Genomic DNA, 15,926 nt, shown 5'->3' on the forward strand with positions numbered 1-15,926 from the left:
TAGTGGCAGAGAAAAAGCTGAGTCATTTTAAAACGAGGCTTCCTGGGGCTGTGCTGCCAGTGCAATGTCTGGTAGTGTTTTTTTGCCAGTTTAATTAATTTTCATTAAAAATTGCCATGTCCTCCCCTCCTTCTCTCCCTTCCCTCCCCTCCCCTCCCCTCCACCAATACCCCCACTCCCTCCCTCTCCAGGCCAAAGAGCCATCAGGGTTCTCTATACTATGTTGAGTCCAAGGTCCTCCTAACTCCCTCCAGGTCCAGGAAGGTGAGCAACCAAACTGACAAGGCTCACACAGAGCCCGTCCTTGTTATAGAGACCAAGCCCATTGCCATTGTCCTTGGCTTCTCGGTCAGCCTCCACCCTCAGCCACTTTCAGAGAGTCCAATTTGGTCAGATGTTCCATCAGTCCCATTCCAACTGGACTTGGTGATCTCCCGTTAGTTCTGTCCTGCCGTCTCAGTGGGTAAACCATCCCTCACAGTTCTGACTTTCTCATGATCTCTCTCCTTCTGCTCCTCATCAGGACCCTAGGAGCTCAGTCCGGTGCTCCAAAGTGGGACTCTGTCTCTATCTCCATCCATCACCAGGTGAAGGTTCTATGGTGATATGCAAGATATTCATGAGTATGGTTATAGGATCTGGCCTTTTTCGGCTCCCTCTCTGCATCTGCCCAAAGAACTAGCTGGGGGAATCTCCCTGGACACCTGGGAACCCCTCTAGAGTCAAATCTCTTGACAACCCTCAGATGGCTCACTTAATTAAGATATATGCTTCCCTGCTCCCATGTCCACCCTTCCTATATACCAAGCATCCCCTTCCCCTAAGCTCTCCCCATCCTCCCCTTCATGCTTTTCTCTCCACATCTCCCCTTGCCCCCATTCCAGCCCACCACCAAGTTCCCAATTTATGCCCAGCAATCTTATCTACTTCCAACATCCAGGAGGATAACTGTTTGTTTTTATTTGGGTTCATCTTATTGTCTTCTCAAGGATCATGAATTATAGGCTCGATGTCCTTTAATTATGGCTAGAAACCGATTATGAGTGAGTACATCCCATGTTCATCTTTTTGGGTCTGGGTTACCTCACTTAGAATAGTGTTTTCTATTTCTATCCATTTGCCTGCAAAATTCAAGATGTCATTGTTTTTTTTTACCGCTGAGTAGTATTCTAATATGTATATATTCCACAGTTTCATCCATTCTTTCACTGAAGGGCATCTAGGTTGTTTCCAGGTTCTGGCTATTACAAATAATGCTGCTATGAACCTAGTTGAACAAATGTTTTTGTAGTATGATTGGGTATCTCTTGGGTAAATTCCCAAGAGTGGAATTGCTGGGTCCTGGGGTAGGTTGATCCCGAATTTCCTGAGAAACCACCACACTGTTTTCTAAAGTGGTTGCACAAGTGTGCATTCCCACCAGCAATGGATGAGTGTACCCCTTACCCCACATCCTCTCCAGCAAAGGCTATCATTGGTGTTTTTGATTTTAGCCAATCTGACAGGTGTAAGATGGTATCTCAAAGTTGTTTTGATTTGCATTTCCCTGATCGCAAAGGACATTGAGCATGACCTTAAGCGTCTTTTGGCCATTTGAACTTCTTCTGTTGAGAATTCTCTGTTCAGTTCAGAGCCCCATTTCTTAAATGGGTTAATGAGCATTTTAAAATATAGTCTCTTGAGTTCCTTATATATTTTAGAGATCAGACCTTTGTCAGTTGCAGGGTTGGTGAAGATCTTTTCCCAGTCAGTAGGCTGCCATTGTGTCTTAGTGATAGTGTCCTTTGCTTTACAGAAGCTGCTCAGCTTCAGGAGGTCCCATTTATTCAATGTTGCCCTTAATGTCTGTGCTGCTGGGGTTATACGTAGGAAATGGTCTCCTGGACCCATATGTTATAGAGTACTTCCCACTTTCTCCGCTATCAGGTTCAGTGTGTTCAGATTAATATTGAGGTCTTTAATCCATTTGGACCTGAGTTTTGTGCATGGTGATAGATATGGATCTACTCTCATTCTTCTACAGGTTGACATCCAGTTATGCCAGCATCATTTGTTGAAGATGCTTTCTTTCTTCCATTGTGTATTTTTAGCTCCTTTATCAAAAATCAGGTGTTCATAGATTTGTGGGTTAAGATCGGGTCTTCTCTTCAATTCCATTGGTCAACTTCTCTGTTTTTATGCCAATACCAAGCTGTTTTCAATACTGAAGCTCTGTAATAGAGTTTGAAGTCAGGGATGGTAATGCCTCCAGAAGTTCCTTTATTGTATAAGATTGTTTTGGTTATCCTGGGTTTCTTGTTTTTCCATATAAAGTTGATTATTGTCCTCTCAAGATCTGTGAAGAATTTTGTTGGGACCTTGATGGGGATTGCATTGAATCTATAGATTACTTTTGGTAGAATTGCCATTTTTACTATGTTGATCCTCCCAATCCAAGAGCAAGGGAGACCCTTCCATTTTCTGGTATCTTCTTCAATTTCTTTCTTCAAAGACTTAAAATTCTTGTCAAATAAATCCTTTACTTCCTTGGTTAGAGTTACCCCAAGATAATTTATGCTATTTGTGGCTATTGTGAAAGGTGATACTTCTATGATTTCCCTCTCTGCTTCCTTATCCTTTGTGTATAGGAGGGCAACTGATTTTTGGAGTTGATCTTGTATCCTGCCACATTACTGAAGGTGTTTATCAGGTGTAAGAGTTCTTTGGTGGAGTTTTTGGGGTCGCTTATGTACACTATCATATCATCTGCAAATAAGGAAAGTTTAACTTCTCCCTTTCTAATTCAAGTCCCCTTGATCCCCTTATGTTGTCTTATTGCTATTGCTAGGACTTCAAACACTATATTGAAGAGATAAGGAGAGAGTGGACAGCCTTGTCGTGTTCCTGAATTTAGTGGGATGGCCTTGAGTTTCTCTCCGTTTAGTTTGATGTTAGCTGTTGGCTTGCTGTAAATAGCCTTTATTATATTTAGGAATGACCCTTGTATCACTATTCTCTCCAAGACCTTTATCATAAAGGGGTGTTGAATTTTGTCAAATGCTTTTTCAGCATCTAATGAGATGATCATATGTTTTTTTTCCTTCAGTTTATTTATATAATGGATTACATTGATAGATTTTCATATGTTGAACCAGCCCTGCATCTCTGGGATGAAGCCTACTTGATTGTAGTGGATAATTTTTCTAATGTGTTCTTGGATTCAGTTTGGCAGTATTTTATTGAGAATTTTTGTGTCGATGTTCATGAGTAAGATTGGCCTGTAATTCTCTTTCTTGGTTGGGTCTTTGTGTGGTTTATGTATCAGGGTAACTGTAGCTTAATAAAAGGAATTTGGCAATAACTCTTCTGTTTCTATATTATGAAATACCTTAAGGAGTATAGGTATTAGGTCGTCTTGAAAGTTCTGGTAGAATTCTGCATTGAAACCATCTGGTCCTGGGCTCTTTTTCGTAGGGAGGTTTTTGATCACAGTTTCTAATTCTTCGTGACTAATAGGACTATTTAAAATGTTCACCTGGTCCTGGTTTAACTTTGGTATATGGTACTAATGTAAAAAAAGTCCATTTCTTTTACATTTTCCAATATTGTGCCATACAGGCTTTTGTAGTAAGATCTAATGATTCTCTGAATTTCCTCTGTGTCTGTGGTTATTTCCCCCTTATCATTTCTGATCTTATTAAATTGCATGTTCTCTCTCTGCCATTTGATTAGTTTGGCTAGGGGTTTGTCAATCTTGTTAATTTTCTCCACAAAGCAGCTTTTTGTTTCAGTGATTCTTTGGATTGTTTTCTGTGTTTCCATTTTGTTGATTTCTGCCCTCATTTTGATTATTTCTAGTCTTCTACTCCTCCTAGGTAAATATGCTTCTTTTTTTCAAGAGCTTTCAGGTGTGCTGTTAAGTCTTTAATGAGTACTTTCTCTGTTTTCTTTAAGTAGATACTTAGTGCTATGAACTTTCCTCTTAGCACTGCCTTCATTGTGTCCCATAGGTTTGAGTATGTTGTGTCTTTGTTTTCATTAAATTCAAGGAAGACTTTAATTTCTTTCTTTATTTCTTCCTTGACCCAGCTGTGGTTCAGTAGTTGACTGTTCAGTTTCCATGAGTTTGTAGGCTTTCTGGGGGTAGCATTATTGTTAAATTCTAATTTTAATCCATGGTGATCTGACAGGACACAGGTGGTTACTAATATGTTTTTGTAACTGTGGAAGTTTGCTTTGTTACCGAGTATGTGGTCAATTTTTGAAAAGGTTCCATGAGCCTCAGAGAAGAAGGTATATTCTTTTTTATTTGGGTGGAATGTTCTATAGATGTCTGTTAAGTCCATTTGGTTCATTACCACCATTAAGTCTTGCAATTCTCTGTTAGGTTTCTGTCTGATTGACCTGTCCATTGGTGAGAGGGGAGTGTTGAAGTCTCCTACTATTAGTGTGTGTGGTTTGATGGCTGCCTTGAGTTCTAGCAGTGTTTCTTTTACATAAGTGGGTGCTTTTATATTAGGGGCATAGATATTCAGGATTGAGACTTCATTCTGAAGGATTTTTCCTGTTATGAGTATAAAGTGTCCCTTTCCGTCTCTTCTGATTGATTTTAGTTTGAAGTCAACTTTGTTAGAAATTTCTATGGCCACACCAGCTTGTTTCTTAGGTCCATTTGCTTGATCAACCTTTTCCCAACCCTTTACTCTGAGTAGGTGTCTGTCTTTGTGGTTGAGGTGTGTTTCTTGTAAACAGCAGAATGTTGGATTTTGTTTTCGTATCCAATCTCTTAGCCTGTACCTTTTTATAGGTGAATTGAGTCCATTGATATTAAGTGATATTAATGACCAGTGGTTGTTAAATCTGGCCTTTTTTTTGAAGTAGAATTTGTGCGTTTCCCTTCTTCTAGTTGTGATGGTGAAGGGTCACTTGATGTCTGAGTTATTGTGGGCCTTGTTGGACTCCTTGGTTTGTGTTTTTCTTTCTAATTCTTTCTGCAAGGCTGGATTTGTGGCTACGTATTGTTTAAATCTGTTTTTATCCTGGAATATCTTGTTTTCTCCATCGATGGTGAATGCAAGCTTTGCTGGGTCTAGTAGTCTGGGCTTGCATCCATGTTCCCTTAGTGTCTGTAGCACATCTCTCCAAGACCTTCTGGCTTTCATGGTTTCCAGTGAGAAGTCAGGTGTAATTCTGATAGGTTTCCCTTTATATGTTACTTGACCTTTTTTCTTTGCAGCTCTTAATATCTGTTCTTTATTCTGTATGTTTTCTGTTTTGATTTTTATATGATGTGGGGGTGCTTTCTTTTGATCCAGTCTATTTGGTGTTCTGTAGGCTTCTTGTACCTTCTTTAGGTTGGGGAAGTTTTCTTCTATAATTTTTTTGAATATATTTTCTGGGTCTTTGAGTTGCAATTCTTCTCCTTCTTCTACACCGATTATTCTTAGGTTTGGTCTTTTCATGGTGTCCTAGATTTCCTGGATGTTTTGTGTTAAGAATTTATTGGATTTGATTTGTTCTTTAATCTGTGAGTTTATTTCCTCTATAGTATCTTCAGAGTTTGAGATTCTTTCTTCCATCTCTTGTATTCTGTTGGTAATACTTGTCTCTGTAATTTCTGTTCATTTACTCAGAATTTCCATTTCCAGTCTTCCCTCGGAATGTGTTTTCTTCATTACCTCCATTACATTTTTCAGGTCTGGTACTGTTTCCCTTACCTGTTTGATTGCTTTTTCTTGTTTTTCTTGTTTTTCTTCGGTATCTTTGAGAGATTTATTTATTTTGTCTACGTTTTTGTTTGTCTTCTCCATTTCTTTATGTCAGTTTTTTACCTCCTGTTTAAGGTCCTCTGTTATTTTCATTAAGTCCTGATTAAGGTTGATTTCTTCTATTTCCTCTGGAGTAGGGTGTACAATTCTTGTTCTTTCGGGAAGCCTGGATTCTGGTGATGTCATGTTGCCTTTCGGGTTGTTGGGGGTAGTTCTTGCATTGGTGCCTGCCCATCTCTTTCTTCAAATGGAGCTAGGATAGACTTGGTGTCTTGGTCCAGTCTTTGCTGTCGCTGTATCTGGGTGGCTCTCCTCAGAGCCGGAGCAGGAGCTATTCCTTGCAGCACAATCTGAAGGAGCCAGCATTCCCTTGCTGGTATCCTCAGACCTGCCTAGAGGGCAGCCTATCTCAACTCTGTGTGGGTGGCCTTGTTACAGGAGCAGGACACTTGAATACACTAGGGTAGGCTTGGGAGAGATAGGGATGTGTGTACCAAAGATACCCCTGCACCAGGCGCTGGGGGAGGGGGGATGTGCTCTCTTCCAGGACAGGTCGCCCCAGGATAGCACACACTCACCCATCCAGATGGAACTCCACAGCACTGAATCAGGGATTCCTGATTGCCTAGGGACACTGCAGGGACCAAAGGGCAAAGGTGGGGGCAGGGTGGGATGGAGTATCTCCCAGCAAACCTTGCAGCACAATCCTCCACTGGGTCTTCAGTTTCAGGCTAATGGCTCCTTGCTGGGCAGGTATCTCAGACAAAGGCCCAGCTTGCCTGTGGCAAGCTGAGTGAGATAAAGGAACTCCCCCCTCACCACTGACTCCCGGCCTGGGTACAGGCCAGGCAGGGCGGTTTTCTGGCCCCTAAGGAGTGGAGTGGTGCTTTAGGGATGCTGGGACAGGATAGGAAGAGAAGAAGAGAAGGCGCTGGGAGAAACCCCTGCAGAATGACCAGAAAGATTTGGGGGTCAAGGAATGTCTGCAGAAACACCCTCACCCTCCATTGGGTCTTCAGGTTCAGGCTAATGGCTCCTTGCTGGTTAGGTATGTCAGACAAAGTCCCAGCTTGCCAGTGGCAAGCTGAGTGAAGTAAAGGAACTCCCTCCTCACCAATGACTTCAGGCCCGGGTAAGGGCCAAGCAGGGTGGTTTTGTGGCCCCTAAGGAGTGGAACAGGTGCTTTAGGGATGCTCAGATGGGATACAAAGTGAAGAAGAGAAGGTGTGGGGAGAAACCCTTGCAGAATGACCAGAAAGATTCAGGGGTCAAGGAATGTCTGCAGAAACACACTCACCCTCCATTGGGTCTTCAGGTTCAGGCTAATCCAAAGTCTGGTTTTAAATCATTTCAATGGCTTTTATGGGACTGGATGTTTGTGTCCCGGCTCGGGATCGGAAAGATAGTACTCTGAGACCATGCCAATGGCTCACTGCTCCCTGCCTACACCCGGGCAGTTGGCAGAATCAGGCTTAGGTGAGCAGGTGAGCATGGCAGATTCCTGCCACCATACAGAGAGATGTTTTCAGACTGCACAATGCTGTGTGTGTCAGATTTGGCTGTAACTTGGATGAAAAGAGTTTCTGTGCTGCACGCTCAGTCTCAGAATTAAACTACTGAGTAGAGCTCCAATGTGGACTGCTGTGTGCCTGGAACTGTGTGCGGCTCAGGGGCAACAAGTGACTGAGGCAGGAGCGGCTCTGGCTCTGCCCTGCCATGCTGAACTGTGCTGATCTCAGGCAGGATCTATTGTAATTACCATAATAAAAGCGCAGTTAAGGTTTAGACTGGGCAGGACACAGGAGGTACCGTATTATGTCTACATGGTGCAACTTAAGTTTTTAAGAAGTGCTTAGCATTTTAAGAAGTGCTCCTGGATAGTAAAAAAATTACAGATTTACAATAGGACAGGTTCAGACATAAAAGCCTTTTAAATGAGTCACAATGTTGGATGAATGTACGTAGGCTTGAGAGAGAGAAGAAAAATATAGGGAATAAAGTTAATGCCTTAAAAAAGGGTAAAGTCTTTAAAGAGACAGAGTACAGATAGTTATAGATTAAAAGAAATAAAGAAAAATAAGCCATGTAAAAATGGAAAATTCAGAGTCTGGATTATGTATTTTATCGTGTTTTCTTTGAAATTTTTGACTTTGAAGGAGCTAATTACAGAGAGACATTTCAATTATATGGGCTGCCAAGCTAAAGCAGAATGAATATTATAAGGGTATGACTTCAGAATTTGGATCTAAGGATATCATGCTTTGGAAAAGAGTTTTTCCTTTTGTTTTCACAGAGGATGAGACTCTGTGGATTGCTTCTATCCCAATATAGTATGATAGGCCACGCCCTCCTGAAAGTTTGCTGTGAACACCCTCAAAAATTTACTTCGCTCAACTGTCGACTGAGATGTACCTAGCACACAGGTTATACTATGAAAGATCTGATTAACAGTGCCCCCATTCAGCAGGAAGCAGTTTGGAGAGGAAAAACTGCACTCATATTCCCAAATATTGTTTATAAATGTTCTTTTACATTTAAAGGGGGAGATGATATAGATATGAATAATTTGCATTGGTATGGATTTTAAGGTCAATTTTGTTATATGTATATGTATTTCTGATCTTGATTAAGCTATTGTGATTGTGTAGTTCATTTTAAAAATGTAATGTATAATTAGGAAATATAGGTTAATGGATAATCATCAATAATAGTCAAGCTTGTAGTCATGTTAGTTAGATTTTCTAGATATATGGAGTTATATTTCAGTTAGATGGGCATTCTTCATATCTTTCAAAGACTGCAGAATATGGCATTTAATGTTTTAATAATTTAGGGTTTTTCATGACAATGAGACACATCTTCTCCTGGCAGCACCAATCTACTTCAAGAGGAAGATGAGCATCGAAGAGGCTCCTTATGGAGTTTGATAGCCATTTGGGCAAGAAACTGCTCTTGCCTGGACTGTTGCATAAACTGGACACAAAGAACCCACAGAGAGAGGACTGCTGAACTTGCCTAAAGGTGAGATGGTCTTTCGGGGTTCCTGATTTGTGAGGGAGTCTGCGAGACATTCTGCAGGACACAGCAGAAAGTGACTGAACTGTCTTTGGAATTTCCTGATTGATGGAAATGTCTACTGGACACTATGGACCTGAAGGCCGAAGATGGATCCCTCAACGGTACAGAGAAACTTTGGGTGACTGTCCAGGCAGCAAGTTGTTTCTGTCATTTCTAGAGTTTGTAAGTTGCATATATCTTGTTTACTTAGGTAGTATTATATCCTTCTGGAGTCTTTGATGGAGTTGAAGAATGGTTCAATAGTTATAGTTTTCCTTAGTTATGATAAAAGATAAAATAGATTTAAATATTGTAACTGTAATTCTTACTTGATAACTGTTTGTTATATGTAATTTTGCTAAGTTAAAGTTAAAGCCTTCTTTTTTTTGTTTAAACAGAAAAAGGGCAAATGATGGAGGACTTTCATTGGTTAATTAATAAAGAAACTGCTTGGCCCAATAGATCAGAAAATTAGGTAGGCAGAGTAGACAGAATAGCATTCTGGGAAAGAGAGGGGAGACACTTCAGGCAGTGGCCATAGTGAGTCGCCATGCCTCTCCTCTCTGAGATGCATGCAGGTTAAGATCATCTCTCCTGGTAAACGACCACCTCGTGGTGCTACACGGATTACTAAATATGGGTTAATTAGCCAATAAGAGTCTGAAACTAATGGGCCAGGCAGTATTTACAAGAATACAGTTTCCGTGAAACTATTTTGGGTAAAGCTAGTCGGGTGGCGGGACACAGCCTGCCACTCCATCTACACCAAATGCTGAGTTTTAGGTCTGTATCATAAAGTCCATCTGGTTCTAACTTCCTTTCTTTGTTTCAGAGTCTTCTTATGTAGCCCTAGTGGGCCAGGAATTTGCTATGTAGAGCAGGCTGGCCTCAAGCTCAAAGAGATGCACCTGCCTCTGCCTCCCAAGTACTGCAATTAAGAGTATTCACCATCACACCCTGGTTGTAACTTCTAGGAATATCATTTCTTTAACCTGGAAGTCACTGTACTCTTGAGGAACCATAGTCCTGTCCCAAGTTTGGTGAATTCTGGGATCTTCTCTCCTAGCACCCACCAAAGAGACTTGGGGTAAGCTGACCTCTCAGATGAAGACCATCTCAGGGGCACCCTTGGTCTCCTTCTCTAGTCAGATAGGCTCTTCCTCATAGTGTTGTGGACTATTCTAGGTCACATTTTTCTTTTTTCTTTTGCCTTTCTGAGATGGGGTTTCTCTATGGAGCCCTGGCTGTACTGGAGCTCACCCTGTAGATCAGGCTAGCCTCAAACTCATGGAGTACCACCTGCCTTTGCCTCCTGTGAACTGGGATTAAATTCATGGGCCACTTCCCACTATGGCATGTATGTGTGTGAGTGCATGTGTGTGGAGGTCAGAAGACAACTTGAGTCAATTTTTCCTTCTGCCTTGAGGGTTCTGAGGATTGAACTCAGGTCATCAGACTTAGTGGCAAGCACTTTTATTTACTGATCAATTTACCTGATCAGTCTTGTGCTCATGTACAGACATTCACATTGATTTTTCTCTTCTTTGTCTATTGGGAATCCCTTCTGTGTGATGAAGAAGTAAAGCTGGCTGTGCCTTAACCTGCCTTCTCCTTCCTGGGTCTTGAACTTGTATGCTAGCAACTTTTTTTACTTGAAAAAAAAATCCTTTATATTGGGTCAAGCCTAGAATCCCAGCATTTGGCAGGCTGAGAGAGGGGGATCATTCTGGAGCCAGCCTGGGACAGGGACAGAATAAGATCCTGTCTCAAACAAACAATAACAAAGGGGCTAGAGACTTAGCTCAGCATATAAGAACACCAGAACCTCTTCCAAAGGACCCAGGGTCAATTCCCAGCACATATTGCTGCTCAAAACAGCCTGTAATTCCAGTTTCAGGGAATCCAACACCTTCACACAAACATTTATGCAGGCAAAACACAAATGCACATTAAATATAAGTAAATAAATTATTAAAAAACAATAACAATAAAAGTCTTTGGAAGTACCCAGAAAGAAATGACAATAGATTTGAGGGGATTTCTGGTCTACTAACCATTTAAGGTGGTATTGGAGATAAATTTGACACTCTTATCCACAATTTTCCTTTTTTTTTTTTTTTTTTTTTTTTTTTTGGTTTTTCAAGACAGGGTTTCTCTGTGGCTTTGGAGCCTGTCCTGGAACTAGCTCTTGTAGACCAGGCTGGTCTCGAACTCACAGAGATCCGCCTGCCTCTGCCTCCCGAGTGCTGGGATTAAAGGCGTGCGCCTCCACCGCCCGGCCTTATCCACAATTTTCATTGGTTTATTTGTTTGTTTTTGTCATTGTTAGAATTTTATTAATTTGGGCAGTTTAATAGTTTTTATTTATTTATTGGAGGGGTGTGCCCTGGAGGTTAAAGAACAGCTTGCTGGAGTTTGTTCTTTCCTTTCATCACTAATGTTCTAAGGACCAAACTCAGGTTGTCAGGCCTGGCAACAAGCATCTTTACTTGCAGAGCCTTTTGCAGAGCCTTATTGCCAGCCCAGTCCCTTTTTTTTGTTTGGTTTCAACTTGATGGAGGAGAGTTATCTGTCTATGTTACTTTTATTGGTTAATTAATAAAGAAAACTGCCTTGGCCCTTTAAGAGACAGAAAATTAGGTAGGTGGAGTAGACAGAACAGAATTCTGGGAAAGAGAGGGGAGACTCTTCAGGCAGTCTCCATGCTTCTCCTCTCCGAGATGGACGCAGGTTAAGATCTCTCCTGGTAAGCCATACCTCGTGGTGCTACACAGATTATTAAATATGGGTTAAAGAAAGATGTGAGAATTAGACAATAAGAGGCTGAAACTATGGGCCAGGCAGTATTTAAGTGAATACAGTTTCCATGTAATTATTTTGGGTGTAAAGCTAGCTGGCGGCCGGGGGGCGGGACGCAGCCCCTCTGCTCTATTCTACAGATTGGCGCCCAACATGGGGCTAAATCCACTTAAAAACCTGAGTTGGCTTAAAATAAAGGAGAGAGAGTTTAACACAGCTTTTTGCTGTTTGCCTGAACGTGCCGTAGAGAGATTTCCTGTTTCAGCAATAGTGATAGAGAAAAAGCTGAGTCATTTTAAAATGCGGCTTCCTGGTGCTGTGCCGCCAGCGCAAACTCTGGCTATAAAGCATTTCAGTGGCTTTTATGGGCCTGGATATTTGTGTTCCCGCTTGGGATAGGAAGGAGAATGCTCTGAGACTGGACCAATGGCTCCCTGCTCCCTGCCTGCACCTAAACAGATGGCAAAATCAGGCTTAGGCAAGAGGGAGAGCATGGCTGATTTCTGCTGCCATAGAGAGAGATGTTTCCAGGCTGCATGGTGCTCTGTGCGTCAGATTTCACTGTAACTTGGATAAATAGTTTCTGTGCCGCACACTCAGTCTCAGAATTAAAGTGCTGAGTGTGGCTCCTACCTGGAGGCCCCAGAGCTAATAGAAAATGGTACATCCTCCATTTTGAAATTGGAGTGAGGTGGAGCCAACATCTAGAACAGCCCAGCGGCTCTGCAGCTCAGAGGTGCAACCGATTCAGAGTCACAAGCGGCTCTGCCATGTTGGACTGGGCGGGGCAAGCCCTCAGTACCTGTTTTTGACCTAGGAATGTCACAGCTTAGAGTCTTAAGTGCTTAGCGATGTAAAGGCACAAATCAAACATGTTTCTCGACAGTAGAAAAATTACAGATTCACAATAGGACAGATTCAGATATAAAAGACTTTTAAATGAGTCACAATGTTGGATGAATGTAGGTAGGCTTGAGAGAGAAAAAGAAAATATAAAAAATAAAGTTAATGCCTAAAAAAGGGTAAAGTCTTTAAAGAGACAAAATAAAGTGATAGAGTGAAAATAAGCCACGTAAAAATGGAAAATTCACAGAGAGTCTGGATTATGTATTTTATTGTGTTTTCTTTGAAATTTTTGACTGTAAAGGAGCTAAATACAGAGAGACATTTCATTATATGGGCTGCCAGGCTAGACCAGAATGGACATCTTAACGGTATGACTTCAGGATTTGGATCTAAGAACATGATGCTTTGGAAAAGAGTTTCTTCTTTTGTTTTCACAGAGGACGAGACTCTGTGGATTGCTTCTATCCCAATATGGTATGATAGACCACGCCCTCCTAAAAGGTTGCTGTGAACACTCTCAAAAAATTACTCCACTCAACTGCCGACTGAGCTGAACCTAGCAGACAGGTTATATCATAAAAGACCTAAATAACAGCGCCCCCACTCAGCAGGAAGCAGTTTGGAGAGAAATAACTGCGCCCATATTCCCAAATATTGTTTATAAATGTTCTTTTACTGTAGAATGGAAGCAGCGGGCTGTGTCCCGCCACCCGGCTAGCTTTGCCCAAAATAATTACATGGAAACTGTATTCTTTTAAAACACTGCCTGGCCCATAGTTTCAGCCTCTTATTGGCAAATTCTCACATCTTCCTTTAACCCATATTTAGTAATCTGTGTAGCACCACGAGGTGTGGCTTACCAGGAGAGATCTTAACCTGCATCCATCTCGGAGAGGAGAAGCATGGAGACTCACTATGGTGACTGCCTGAAGCTTCTCCCCAACTCTCCCAGAATTCTGTTCTGTCTATTCCGCCTACCTAATTTTCTGTTCTCTTAAAGGGCCAAGGCAGTATCTTTATTAATAATGAAAGTAACACATAGACACTCCTCCATCATTTTACATTTAAAGGGGGAGATGATATAGATATGAATAATTTGCATTGGTATAGATTTTAAGGTCAATTTTGTTATATGTATATGTATTTCTGATCTTGATTAAGCTATTTTGATTGTGTAGTTCATTTTAAAAACTGTAATGTATAATTAGGAAATATAGGTTGTTAATGGATAATCATCGATAATAGTCAAACTTGTAGTCATGTTAGTTAGATTTTCTAGATGTGCATAGATATATTTCAGATAGGCATTCTTCATATCTTTCAAAGACTGCAGAATATGGCATTTAATGTTTTAATAACTTAGGGTTTTCATGACAATGAGATACGTCTGCTTCTGGCAACACCAATCTACTTCAAGAGGAAGATGGGCATCAAAGAGGCTCCTTATGGAGTTTGATAGCCATTTGGGCAAGAAACTGCTCTTGCCTGGACTGTTGCATAAACTGGACACAAAGAACCCGCAGAAAGAGGACTGCTGAACTTGCCTAAAGGTGAGATGGTCTTTCGGGGTTCCTGATTCATGAAAGAGTCTGCGAGACGTTCTGCAGGACACAGCAGAAAGTGACTGAACTGTCTTTGGAATTTCCTGCTTCATGGAAATGTCTGCTGGAAACTTATGGGCCTGTAGGCTGAAGATGGATGCCCCAACTGTACAGAGGAACTGTACCGTTTGGATGACTGTCCAGGCAGTGAGTTGTCTCTGTCATCTCTAGAGTTTGAAAGTTGCATATGACTTGTTTACTTAGGTAATATTATATCCTTCTGGAGTCTTTGATGGAGTTGAAGAATAAATAGATAGTTATAGCTTTCCTTAGTTATGATAAAAGATAAAATAGATTTAAATATTGTAACTGTAATACTTGCTTGATAACTGTTTTGTTATATGTAATTTTGCTATGTTAAAGTTAAAGCCTTTCTTTTTTGTTTAAACAGAAAAAGGGGAAGTGATGGAGGAGAGTTATCTGTCTATGTTACTTTCATTGGTTAATTAATAAAGAAAACTGCCTTGGCCCTTTAAGAGACAGAAAATTAGGTAGGTGGAGTAGACAGAACAGAATTCTGGGAAAGAGAAGGGAGACGCTTCAGGCAGTCTCCATGCTTCTCCTCTCCGAGATGGACACAGGTTAAGATCTCTCCTGGTAAGCCATACCTCGTGGTGCTACACAGATTATTAAATATGGGTTAAAGAAAGATATAAGAATTAGACAATAAGAGGCTTAAACTATGGGCCAGGCAGTATTTAAATGAATACAGTTTCTGTGTAATTATTTCGGGTGTAAAGCTAGCTGGCGGCCGGGTGGCAGGACGCAGCCCTGCCTCTCCATTCTACATCAACTTTTTTGTAGAGATTTGTTTGTTTTATTTTACATGTATGAGTGTGTCACTGCATGTGAATATAGCCGATGGTTTAACATCCTTAACCACCACAGAAACAAAAACTGTAACTATCTGGAGGTTTTATCTTATTCCATCCAGAATGGCCCAGATGAAAGAAAGAAATGATAATACATGCTTCTGAGGATGTGGGGAAAGAGGAACACTTATTCATTGTTGGTGGGATTGCAAACTGGTACAGCCACTACTGAATCAGTAAGGAGGCTTCTCAGGGTTGAAAATAGATATACCTCTGGATCCAGCTCTACAACACAAAGGGCCTCACCTGCCACCTGCACACCAATGCTCATTGCTTTTCTCTCCAACTAGTCAGAAAGTGGAAACAGCTTAGATGTCTATCAAGAGAGGAAGGGATAATGGAAATATAAGCCATTTATACAATGGGATATTATTCAGCTGTGAAAACAAAATGTAATTATAAAATTTGCAGGTAAATAATGAAATTGAAAAAATCCTACTAAGTGAGTTAAGCAAGACCAAAGCAGACAAATAATGTGTTTTTTCCTTCTTTATACATGGATGCTATCTTTAAATGTGTGTTTCATTTAGGATATAAACAGAGGCCAGGTATCTGCAAAGGTTTTGGTAGGGTAGGGGCTCTTCCAAAAAGAAAAAAAATTGAATAAAGTGTTACAAGAGGATAGGGAAGATTCAGTGGAGGAGGTAGGTGAGTGGGCAAAGTAAAGGAAGGTATATGGGAAGTGTGGTTGTTTGAATACGAATGGCCCCCAAAGAATAATATATTTATATATTTGTTATCAGTATGTGGTGTTTTTGAAAGGGTTAGGAGGTATAGTCTTATTGAAGTAGGTGCAGCTTTGTTAGAGGAAGTGTGTCACTGGTGGGGTCCAGACCAGTAACTCTATTCCTGCTCCCTGCTGATCTAGAGGTAGGACTTTCAGCTCCTCCTGCACCATGTCTGCCTGCATGCCATCATGCTTCCCACCATACTGATAATAGACTAAGCCTCTGAAAGTGTAAGCAAGCCAATTAAATGCTCTCTTTTATAAGAGTTGTTATGGT

This window comes from Arvicola amphibius, unplaced genomic scaffold (assembly GCF_903992535.2).
Source record: "Arvicola amphibius unplaced genomic scaffold, mArvAmp1.2, whole genome shotgun sequence".
NCBI classification, from domain to species: domain Eukaryota; kingdom Metazoa; phylum Chordata; class Mammalia; order Rodentia; family Cricetidae; genus Arvicola; species Arvicola amphibius.